Source organism: Tupaia chinensis, unplaced genomic scaffold (genome assembly GCF_000334495.1).
Source record: "Tupaia chinensis unplaced genomic scaffold, TupChi_1.0 Scaffold000057_1, whole genome shotgun sequence".
NCBI classification, from domain to species: Eukaryota; Metazoa; Chordata; class Mammalia; order Scandentia; family Tupaiidae; genus Tupaia; species Tupaia belangeri.
Genome location: NW_006159515.1, coordinates 5413119 through 5423573, shown reverse-complemented (window position 1 = coordinate 5423573; position 10455 = coordinate 5413119). Strand labels below are relative to the sequence as shown.

At 41.1% G+C, this 10455-nt stretch overlaps 1 protein-coding gene and 1 pseudogene across 2 annotated transcripts in view; one reads left to right on the top strand and one right to left on the bottom strand.

Moving 5' to 3' along the window:
* UBAC2 (UBA domain containing 2) overlaps positions 1-10455 on the top strand; it is a 220465-nt gene that overhangs the window by 143117 nt on the left and 66893 nt on the right. The gene's annotated exons all lie outside the window — the stretch shown is intronic.
* Positions 9419-9861, bottom strand: LOC114009882 (PEST proteolytic signal-containing nuclear protein-like; annotated as a pseudogene).

Below are 10455 nucleotides of genomic sequence, written 5' to 3'. Positions count from 1 at the left end.
AACCTTAACAGCAGGACCTGACACGTAGCAGGTGTTGCAAAAAACCTCCATCCCAGTGTGTGTCTCCACCACGCGCATCCGCGTTCTCACAGTCCTTTACACCGAGCAAGCAGCCATGCTCGACGCAAGGATTAAATGCAAGGTTTCCGGGGCAGCAGACACTAGGCAGAGCCACGCTTGCCAGCCTGCTCTCCACGCGGACATGGTCATTCTACCTGTGTGTCGGTCTTCTTTCTTATCAAGGGTGGCCTTGATAAGCGTGCAGAACTTTGAGGTCTGCCTCTAGCAGGGTCAGCCAAGAACTTGCGATGTCCTGCTGAGGGTCCTGCTTCTTCCTCTCCAACCAGATGTACTTAAGCTCCCAATCTAAAGTCCTAGAGATAAATACTAGGCCACAAGTCGTGTCTTTCTTGCAGGAACATTTTGAGATGTCCCCTTCGCTCCCACTATTTTTTCTTTATTTTGAGCACAACTCTCAGATATGAATGATTTTGGAAAACAAGGGAGAGATTTCATGATATCTAATTCCTATTACTTTGGCCATTCCTTAGTGATTATTGTAACTTGCTTTGCTCTACCATGGTTGAACTAGAATTGGCAGGGTCAACACCCAGTGAGGGTCTGCAGGACCTGGACCTATATGCTGGTAGGCTTCTCCCCATCTACATCTAGATAACAATGATAAGAAATGAAAATGAGAACATTCTGGAAACATACTGTATGTCATTACTTAATACCCAGTGTGGGATGGTGACTACATGTTCTGTATTAGTACTTCTTTATGTAGTATATTACTTTACATTAAATCAGTGCCCTTTAGTAAAATAAGAATATGCTTGACCTTAACTTCCTTTTCTTTGCATGGGAGTGGACTAGATTCAGCCACTCTGTTTCACACTGTAGAAAGTCTGAAGTTGGTAAAATAATAATAATAATAAATTTGCATTTTCTTTTAAACAACATAATTGTTAGATATTAATTTTCTATTTGCTTATCTATATTTGGTATCTATATCATTAATACTTAATATAAATCTAAATAATAAGTGTGCTTTGACTGGCGGTTGAATTTTATGTTTAGTTGCCTTTTTCTTTTCTTTTATAGCTTTTCACCTCTGGTTCCTACATCTGGATTGTAGCCATAAGTGGACTTGTAAGTGTGATTCTCCATTGCCGTCAATTTCCTCTTTTCCTGAAAAAGCATTAGGAAGCGTGTCATATTTAGATCATTGGTCATGTTTACCTGTTTCTAACATAGTTTTAACCATGTCAGGTCTGGCTAAATGCTACTTCCTTAGTGAGTAAAAAAGGCCAGTCACATGGAAAACCAAGATAAAGGAAGTCAGGTTGTCTCAGTTTTCAAAGTAATTTTAATTGAAAGTAATAGCTAAGTATTTTGTCAATGTTGTTTTAAAATTGCATTACTATTTTAAATCATAGTAAGAAAAAATGATAGAAAATGAAGAAATTAGACTAACTAAAAATGGAGAAAGATGTTTTCTCATTTTAAGAGACATTGTTGGGACCAGCAGTTGGCGTAATGGCTGTGTCACTGGACTCCCATGTAGCTGACCACGGTTCAAGTACCGGACCTGGTGGCTTAAACTCGAACTGACAGGAGACACAACAGTCTGTGGCCTGAGGAGGGAAAGGGAATGATCCAGAGGTTCTGGGGGACATCCTCGTTCCACGTGCTAGAATTTCTCTGTCACCCATCTCTCCGCTTTGTGTTATTAATAATCATCTGTCTTAAACGTTATGAAATATTTAAAAGGAAGTTTAGAGCATGAAGTGGAGTTTTATTCTTTACTCATGACTTAAATATGAATCCCAGATATGTAAAAACAAACTTTTAACTGGTGTGTATGGAGTATAGTTTTAATTTCTTTCTTGGGAAAAACTCATTAAAATGACAGAATGGATTCGTGGGACTACTTTTCACTGCAGATCTGTTGAGCAAGTCATCACTTTCCATCCTTGTTTCGTAGGTTGACTGTGTGGTGTTTGGGGGCCATATGTCCTTTCTAATCCTGCCCACCTTTCCCCTCCCTTTAAGCTCTTGGCAGGATTCCTTTTCTGGGTTCATGCTTTTCATACAGAACATGATCCTTTGTTCTCCACAGTTGATGTGTTTCCAGTTAAAATTCTGGAGATCAAAGTCACTTTATTTTCCCTTGGGAACCAGCAGTTAGCGTAATGGCTATGTCGCTGGACTCCCACGTAGTCGACCGCGGTTCGTGTCCCGTACCCGGTGGCTTAAAACTCACGCCGGGTGCGTGTGCGTGCGTGCCCAAGATCCCGAGAGGAGAATGGAGGAGAAGGGATTGCAGCGTGACCATCCCCCCTGGGGGGTGATTTCTCGCTTTCTGTCTCTATGTCTCTCTCTGTCTGTCTGGCGAGCGCACGTGCCCTACAGTGAAAATCTCTCCAAAAAAAAAAAAAAAAGTCACTTTATTTTCCCCTCCCAAGTATTTTCTTGTCTACCAGGACCAAGGTGCTGAATTCCACTGTTAGGCCTTGAAAGGACCCGAACCATCTGGTCTTAAGACTTGGGGTGACTTTGGGGCATTTGGAGGAGCAGACTGATTTTCTAGGGCACAGTTTGCAGGCTCTTGACCCCAGTCTAGATCAGATCTCGTCCCCACTTGAACTGCAGCTTCGCTAGCGGTGACTTAGCCAGCCTGCGGGCAGCCGTGAGAGCTCACTGCTTGAAAACTGAGAGCTACGTGGAGAGTCACTATTTCTTCATGGTAATTTTGTCTACTTAGTAGTGATGGTCTTGAATCCATTTTTTAATGTTTTCCTAAAGCGTTTAAGATTTTGAAAAGCACCTTGCACGCTGTTTGATGGTGTTAGTTTACAGTTGCTTCGTGTACTCTCAGTATTCGTGCCCTCCTTTAATAACTCATTATCTGACTCATTTGTCTTAAAGCATCCCATTTTCTCTCCTTATTCTGTTTCTAGACTCTTGGTTTTAAATTAAGCGCTTTCTGTCACCTCAGAAAGTTTCACTTTCTGAAATTCCGTGCTCTAGAATTGGAGGTTGCGTTTTTATCCTCTTTGTAGTCTATTTAAATCTAAAACGTCCATGTTATGGTCGTAGTCCTTTGTAATCCACGTGTGACAGATAGTAAGGAGCTCATTGTACCTTTCCGTTTTATTTTTCAATTCCCAGAGGTCGCTAGAGAGAGAGAGAAAGCACTCCCCAATGGGACATGGTCACGTCTCCATTTTTTTCTCCCCATTTCTCTATTCTGTCAGGATTTGGGGCACACACACACACACACACACACATACACATGCCCCCAGGATGGCTTTCAGTCAGTGCGACTGGGATTCAAATATTGGTCAGCAGTCATGTGGGGTCCAGCTTTCTTTTTTTTAATAATTTTTTTTAATTTTATTTATTCATTCATTTATTTTTAATTTGACAGAGAGAGACACAGAGAGAGAGAGGAAGAGGAGAAGTGAGAAAGCAAGCCACCAGGTCCAGGACTTGAGCCACGGTTAGCCATCTGGGAGTGTCCAGCCCCTTAACCACCTTGCCACCTGCTGTTCCCTGGGATCCAGCTTTCTATACACAGTGCTTAACCAATGTGCTATGGGTCTGGCCCCGTTTTAACTTTTTAAAAGAAATTAGAAATTCAGCAAAGAATTTTAAATGAAAATCTTTTGTTTTAAAGAGTAAATAGAGTTACTCTGTGTTTGGAATATATTAATAGTTTCAAAACAATTTTGCATTTTGAAGAATTCCACTGATAATAAACATTTGTAAGCCAAGTGAATTTTTACCTTTCATGGTAATTGATTAAACCAAAGTTATTGACCTCCTACTGTGACTAAAAATCTGCTAAATCTTCATATTAACCTGTTCTTTATCATTATTCCACCATACTTAGATGACACTAACCATGTTTACTTAAAATTATTAATACCAATAATTAGAGCCAGTTTCAGTTTGTGTTGTACCCTATCAGTTCTTGGTTTTAACCTAATGAATATTTTATTTCTGACTTTGTCTAGAAAAAAAATCCACATTTTTTAAATTATGACTATTTTTTAGAGGTTTTTGCCTCAGGGCACATGTGCTTGTCAAAGAGAACAAGAGAAAGAGACAGAGAGGAAGTAAGAAATCCCCCCACAGGGAGGATGGCCATGCCACAGTCTCCTCTCCTCCTGGGATCTTGGGCACGCACGCACACGTGCCTGGTGTGATTTTGAAGCCACCAGGTCCGGGACTTGAGCCGCTGGTGGCCATGTTGGAGTCCAGCGATGTAACCGCTACACCATCAGCTGACTCCTTCCCTATGAAATATTTAATATAAAATGGTATAGTTTAGATGAAGATGATTATGAAAGAGGGCATTTAAATTATCTGCAAACCTTTATCTTACAAACACTGACCATGGGGGCCAAGCCTGAGATTCACAAAGCCACAGTTTACATCTTACTCAACACGACTTCTGTTCTTTCCATACCGATCAAGTGACTTCCTTTTTTTTTTTTTTCTCTTTTTGGTTTTTATGCTAAATAAAATACTGAAAAGAATACACTCTTATCCCCAAAAGAAATGCACAGATGGTATTCAGTGTTTTAGGAGGGTGTTACAAAACCTGTTGATGGAATTTCACCTTTTAGCATTGAAACCAATAGTTCAGGTAACATACTGTGTGTGTTGAGGAAGCAGTTTTATTGTTTTAGGAGGGTGTTACAAAACCTGTTGATGGAATTTCACCTTTTAGCATTGAAACCAATAGTTCAGGAAACAGTTTTATTTCAATCTGCCAATTAATGTGTTTTTAGGAGAAAGAGCTCTTTAAAAAAAGATGTACGTGTAAAACATAAGTCATTTGTTATCTGCTGTCATAGAAACCAAAAACTTTACTAAGTCTTTTCTGGAAGGCTGCCAGCTTTGGGTCAAATTTATTTTATTCAATTAGTTATTGGTTGATGTATTTTGGTTAGGCTAGTTTTTAATCTATTTTCATGTCACTCATTCTTACATGATTACAAATGTCTTTGAAAATGTAACTTTAAAATATCCCACTGATTGAACGACCTGGTTGATGGTACAGTATTTTACTAGGTAGGAGCCTACTTTCTGTCTTCAGTGATGTCATAGAGAAGAATGAGGACCAAGTTATTTTCCTAGGTTGAATGAAAACATCCTTTTTCACTTACCAGGAGCAATATCAAACTGGCTTGTCTGATAGACAGCTGTCACTCTTCAGTTCCATTCTGTGGTCCACCAGAATCCAGCTGTTGCCTGGGGAGGCCAAGAGGCATTGAGCTGTGCTTAGAGATGACTTTGAGATAGCTCCCTTGTATCTTGGAGAGGTGTCAGTGTGTCGTCTTGTTCCTCCTCTGGAAGTTCTGATTTTTGGTAGAAACATTTACTATTTAAAATAAGACTTTTCATGAAAGATTGCAGATGTGTAATTGGAAGGCTTGGGTGTAGTCGCCAAATGACATATTTCAGTTTAAGCAAGTACTTCTAAATTGTTCACGAACACCAACTTCCATCACGTGAGCACTATCATGTTCCACTGCTCGTAAGTGCTATGGTGACAAACTTTCAAAAATGTAAGCTACTATTTATATATTCACTATTCCACCAGTGTTGTTACACATTAATACTTTTCCTTAAAGAAAGCATGATTTAGGGACCAGCAGTTGGTGTGATAGCTATGTCAATGGACTCCCATGTAAGTCGACTGCTGTTCGAGTCCCAGACCTGGTGGCTTAAACTCACGTCGGGCATGTGTGCATGCATGCCCAAGATCCCAAGAGGAGAATGGAGGAGGAGAAGGGATCGCGGCATGGCCATCGCCCCTGGGGGTGATTTCTCACCTTCTTTCTCTGTCTTTCTGGCGAGCACACACGCCCTATAGCAAAAATCTCTCAAGAAAAAAAAAAGGCATGGTTTTCTCTTGAACTTGACATACTTTTTTTCATGTTTCTGCAAAGAGCTTTTGAGCCATGTATATCCCAGCACTTCTTCATTCTCTGCAGTTTTATGAATCATGTTAGTGAGTCATTACCACCAGGATGTACCCTAATTCTCAAAAGCTGAAGTTTCAGCTCCATCTGATTCTGGCATGATTAAAATAGAGTCTGATTTTGCCAATTTTCTTTTGACAGGTCACGTATTTATCATGATTTGGTCCTCTTTCAAGCTAGTTGAGAGCGGCTTGTATTTCTCAGATTCCAGGCTTCTCCTTTTCAACACCTCTCTTTACCCATTGCCTGCGTTTGTTACGTCTGACTATTGTGTGATCAAACCACGTTAGTGTGAAAAAAAATCTGTTCTGCCTAATAGTGAGATTAGAAATGCAGATTGACAGCAGATTATTTAAGACTTGGAATGTAGTCTGCTTCCGATTGTGTTCTGCAGGCGGGGAAAACTCTTTAACGCTTTTCCAGTAAAGACACTTCACGATGGTGCAAGATCATAGAAGCTGACTGCGGTTTGTAAATCGTGGGAAGGGGGAAGGGAAGATGAGCCATCTGGAAGGTCAGGACGGCTCATTTGTGAGCTAGGATTTGTCTTTTTCCCTTCTCTCCACGATAGTTTTAAAGGCGAACAATAAAACTCTGTCTTATAGTGACCATGAAAATGGAAATAACAATCTGCTGTGAAAAAATAAACTTGCTTTGGCGTAAGTTTCCAGGTGGTGACCTGCTCTCCGGGTGGACGGCAGCGGTGTGCGGGTCTTCTGCGTGCACAGGGCTTTCTCTTTTCTTCACGCATCCTTTTTCCACTTCTCCTTCCTTTCATTTGATCTCTTCTCCAGACTGACCAAAGTTTTTTCAGCATAGCGGGTCAGAGGAGTCGTCGGATGCGCCAGGCTTCTACCTGAACCTTTGGGATTTAGGTCGTTTTGTAGCAGTTGGTTGAAAATGAGGACAGAAGCTGCAAGAGACTGTTTCTATCTCAGCCTGGCTACCGCTGGGGGTTGGTTGGGCTAGCGAAGTAGAAGACAAGCAGGAGATCCTCAGTGAGCAACCATATTTAGAAGGTGCCTTCACCCTCACATAATTAAAATAGCAGTAATGAGCCCAGCGATGACTCGAGTGCTTGTTGTTCACTGTACATCTCACACGCACACACACACACACACACACTCATGCCTTTTCTCTCCTCTGTCCCCTTCCCTCCTTCTCTACATCCTCTCCCTGTGCTGACCTCAGGCAGCCTGGACCAACTAGAAGACACCCACCATACTCTGCGTTGTAGCAGTCACAGCCCAGCCAGGGCTGACAGCGATGCCAGCTTATCAGACAGGTAATACACGGCCAGGCAGTGCCTAGTAGACCTCAGAACTTCAATGCTTAGTGCAGGGTACATGAAATGTGTGTACCTTGGTAACGGTGACAGAAATTCTTATGAATATATAGCTATAACATTTTTATCATGCATCTGTTTTTGGTTTGACGAATTATTAATATTTATGGATATCTTAGTAAAGACATTCATCTCCCTCATTTTTCTCTCCCACCTTGACCTTGGGTTAATATTTCATTTGCATCAAGAAAAGAATGTAGAAGAGGGGTGTTATTTTAACACACAATAAAATGGACAGTTTGCCTACATAAAAGTTAAATTCATGTATCTTGCTATAATTAAATCATGTAAGAACTAATAGTTCTATGTACATGTCCATTGTTTTCCTTGGGCCATATTCTAAAATTAAATAGAGGTGAAGAAAATGTTAGGAATATACGTCGGCTGCTTCTCTGGATTTATTACCCATTTAAAAACATGCGGCGAGTAGTTACCACCAATGTCATAATAGCCTGAAGCTGCCTCCAAATTTAACAACGTAGGAGTTTTTAGGGAAATCATTACACACTGCATATTTTAGTCCGCGACCATGCTTTTAAAGATGTATGTAACTGTCACTTTAAAAAGAAAATTCACATACAATAGAAAAATGCAAAAACAAACACCCGATAGTACACAAATCGAACACGTATATGTGATGAAAGATTCCATAAAATATGTTTGAAGATGTGTTTTTCTTTCCATTTTCAGTACCTGAAGTATGCTTTTTTTTTTTTTTTGGAGAGATTTTCACTGTAGGGCGCCTGCGCTCGCCAGACAGACAGAGAGAGACATAGAGACAGAAAGCGAGAAATCACCCCCCAGAGGGGATGGTCACGCCGCAATCCCTTCTCCTCCATTCTCCTCTCGGGATCTTGGGCATGCATGCACACGCGCCCGGCGTGAGTTTTAAGCCACCGGGTCCGGGACACGAACCGCGGTCGACTACGTGGGAGTCCAGCGACATAGCCATTACGCTAACTGCTGGTTCCCCTGAAGTATGCTTTTGAGAGGCCATCGATCAATACACACACACACACACACACACACGCACACGCCATGTAAGTGTACTAATAAGAAATCCTGTAGTACATTCAGTTCAAATTGGATTTCACAAGTTAGTAACTTGAAATACTTATACAAAATTACAGAAAGTATACCTTGTTTCCATCTTCATACAATGTTAAATTTTCTTTTGGGTGCTTATACCTTTTAAACAAAAATAGCCAAATGCTTAACATGTATGTATGTGTGTGTGTGTGTATATATATATATATATATATATATGGAAATTCTTGGTGGTGGTTTGTATTTTAAAAGAAACAGACTTTCTTGTGATTTGCCTCTAGTTCTGATGGAAATGCTCACAAGAACTAGCTAATAAACCAAACCAAGAGAAGCACACTTGAAGTACTCATTTACTTTGGTCACAAATGGTTGCTCTTCGAAGACTAATGAAGGTAGACAAGACCCATTAAGATGACGTGGGCTATTTCAAATATTCAGTTTATAGAACAATTTATTTTTTAAAAGAGCTAAGCTCTTATATCCACTAATCGCAGGGCAATACCGAGTTTATGATGGCTAGAAGCAAATGCCCATAAGAAAAAAAAAGCTGTATTTTCTCTAAATTTACTTCAGTAGTTCAGTAACATTTTCCTCCCAATACAATGCTCCCTCTCTATGAGGCTGTTCCTGGGAGCCGGGCAGTTCAGGTAACGAGGGAGCTCAGAGTGAGGAACTGCTTCCAGTTTTAAATAGACAGGAACTTTTTTGCTTCCCTCTTAATGTGCTAAGAGTTGCGTCTAAAAAAAGTATGCAATTCTTTAAAAAGTACTATTTCTCATTTATTATCTGTAACCTTTGGAAACTAATCACATGAAACTACACAATTAGTAATATCTTGAAATCTGTGTATAAAACATAAATTACCTCTCATTTCAAATTCTCATTTATTAGTGTACCACTCAATCTCAAAAAGAAAATGAAAAATAAAAAAGCAGCTCCAAAGAGAGTCTTATACCATTCTTTAAAAAAGGAAGCTATTCCTTTTAACTGTACACCCACCCCACATCCCCATTTCAAAACACTTTATTTAATTGTCTTGGTCGTGGACATTGGCAAGGTGGGAGTTTGTATTTCGCTCCATAGCCTCTGCTTATCAGAAGACCCAAGCTTTCCTTTATTGAAGGAGTTTGGTTGGCAGACGTTGGTGTACCCCTTCCTGTGTTCTTCATCCTCGTCTCTGCTTCTGGAGGCATCCCTGGTTCGCTGTCTTCATCTTCATTAAAAGCCGCTGCTCTGAAAAGGTTTTTGGAGCAAGAGTTGGAGTCGTTTCTTTAGGCTCACTTGATCCAAGCCTTCTGACTGCTGATGGCAAATCTGAACTTCGAGACCTCTGCAGGCTTTGTCGAGAGGCCTACCTCTCCTTCAGCTGATCTCTTCGCAGCCCTGCTACTGGAACTTTCCCTCCGTTACTCCAGCGGCTCCAGCTTGCTGCAGCTTTTCAGGCTTCTCTCCTGCCTTCCCGTCCACCATCTTCCTCGCCGTGGGCTCCCGTGTGCATCTTATCTTTTACCTAAAGGCAAAAATCTATTTTTCTTTCAAAGCCTTTGCAGATTTGGTCTCCTGACTGCTATCGTCACTGTGTGTCACAGATGCCAGCCATGCGGACGCTGGGCTGTTGCCGAACATCTCATCCCAGCTCGGATTCCATGCCATCGTGCAGTCACTTAGTTTTCATTAACCAACGCACAGCACTGACTATGTGCAGGCACTTATAGTGGGCTGTAGTATTTGTATGAATAGGGTTTTTTTTCTTTTTTTTCAGATATATTTGTTTAAAGTATTTCCTGTCCCTCTCTACTGGGCCTGTCCCTGTAGGGCCTCCACCTCCCCTGTTGACAGCAAACTATGTTCGATGACTTACATTAGCCACTAAAAACCAGTGATGGTGTTTATCCAAGCAGAAGCTGTAAGAGCCATCGCATGGTTCCCTCACTTCTCACTTCCCATTGACACGAGAAGAGCATGGGCCAGAGCCGGGCAGCTCCTTCAGACCCCAGGTGAAGAAGACATGCAGAGGGGTCATAGCCAGGGTGGAACATGGGCAAGAATGAATCTTTGTTATAA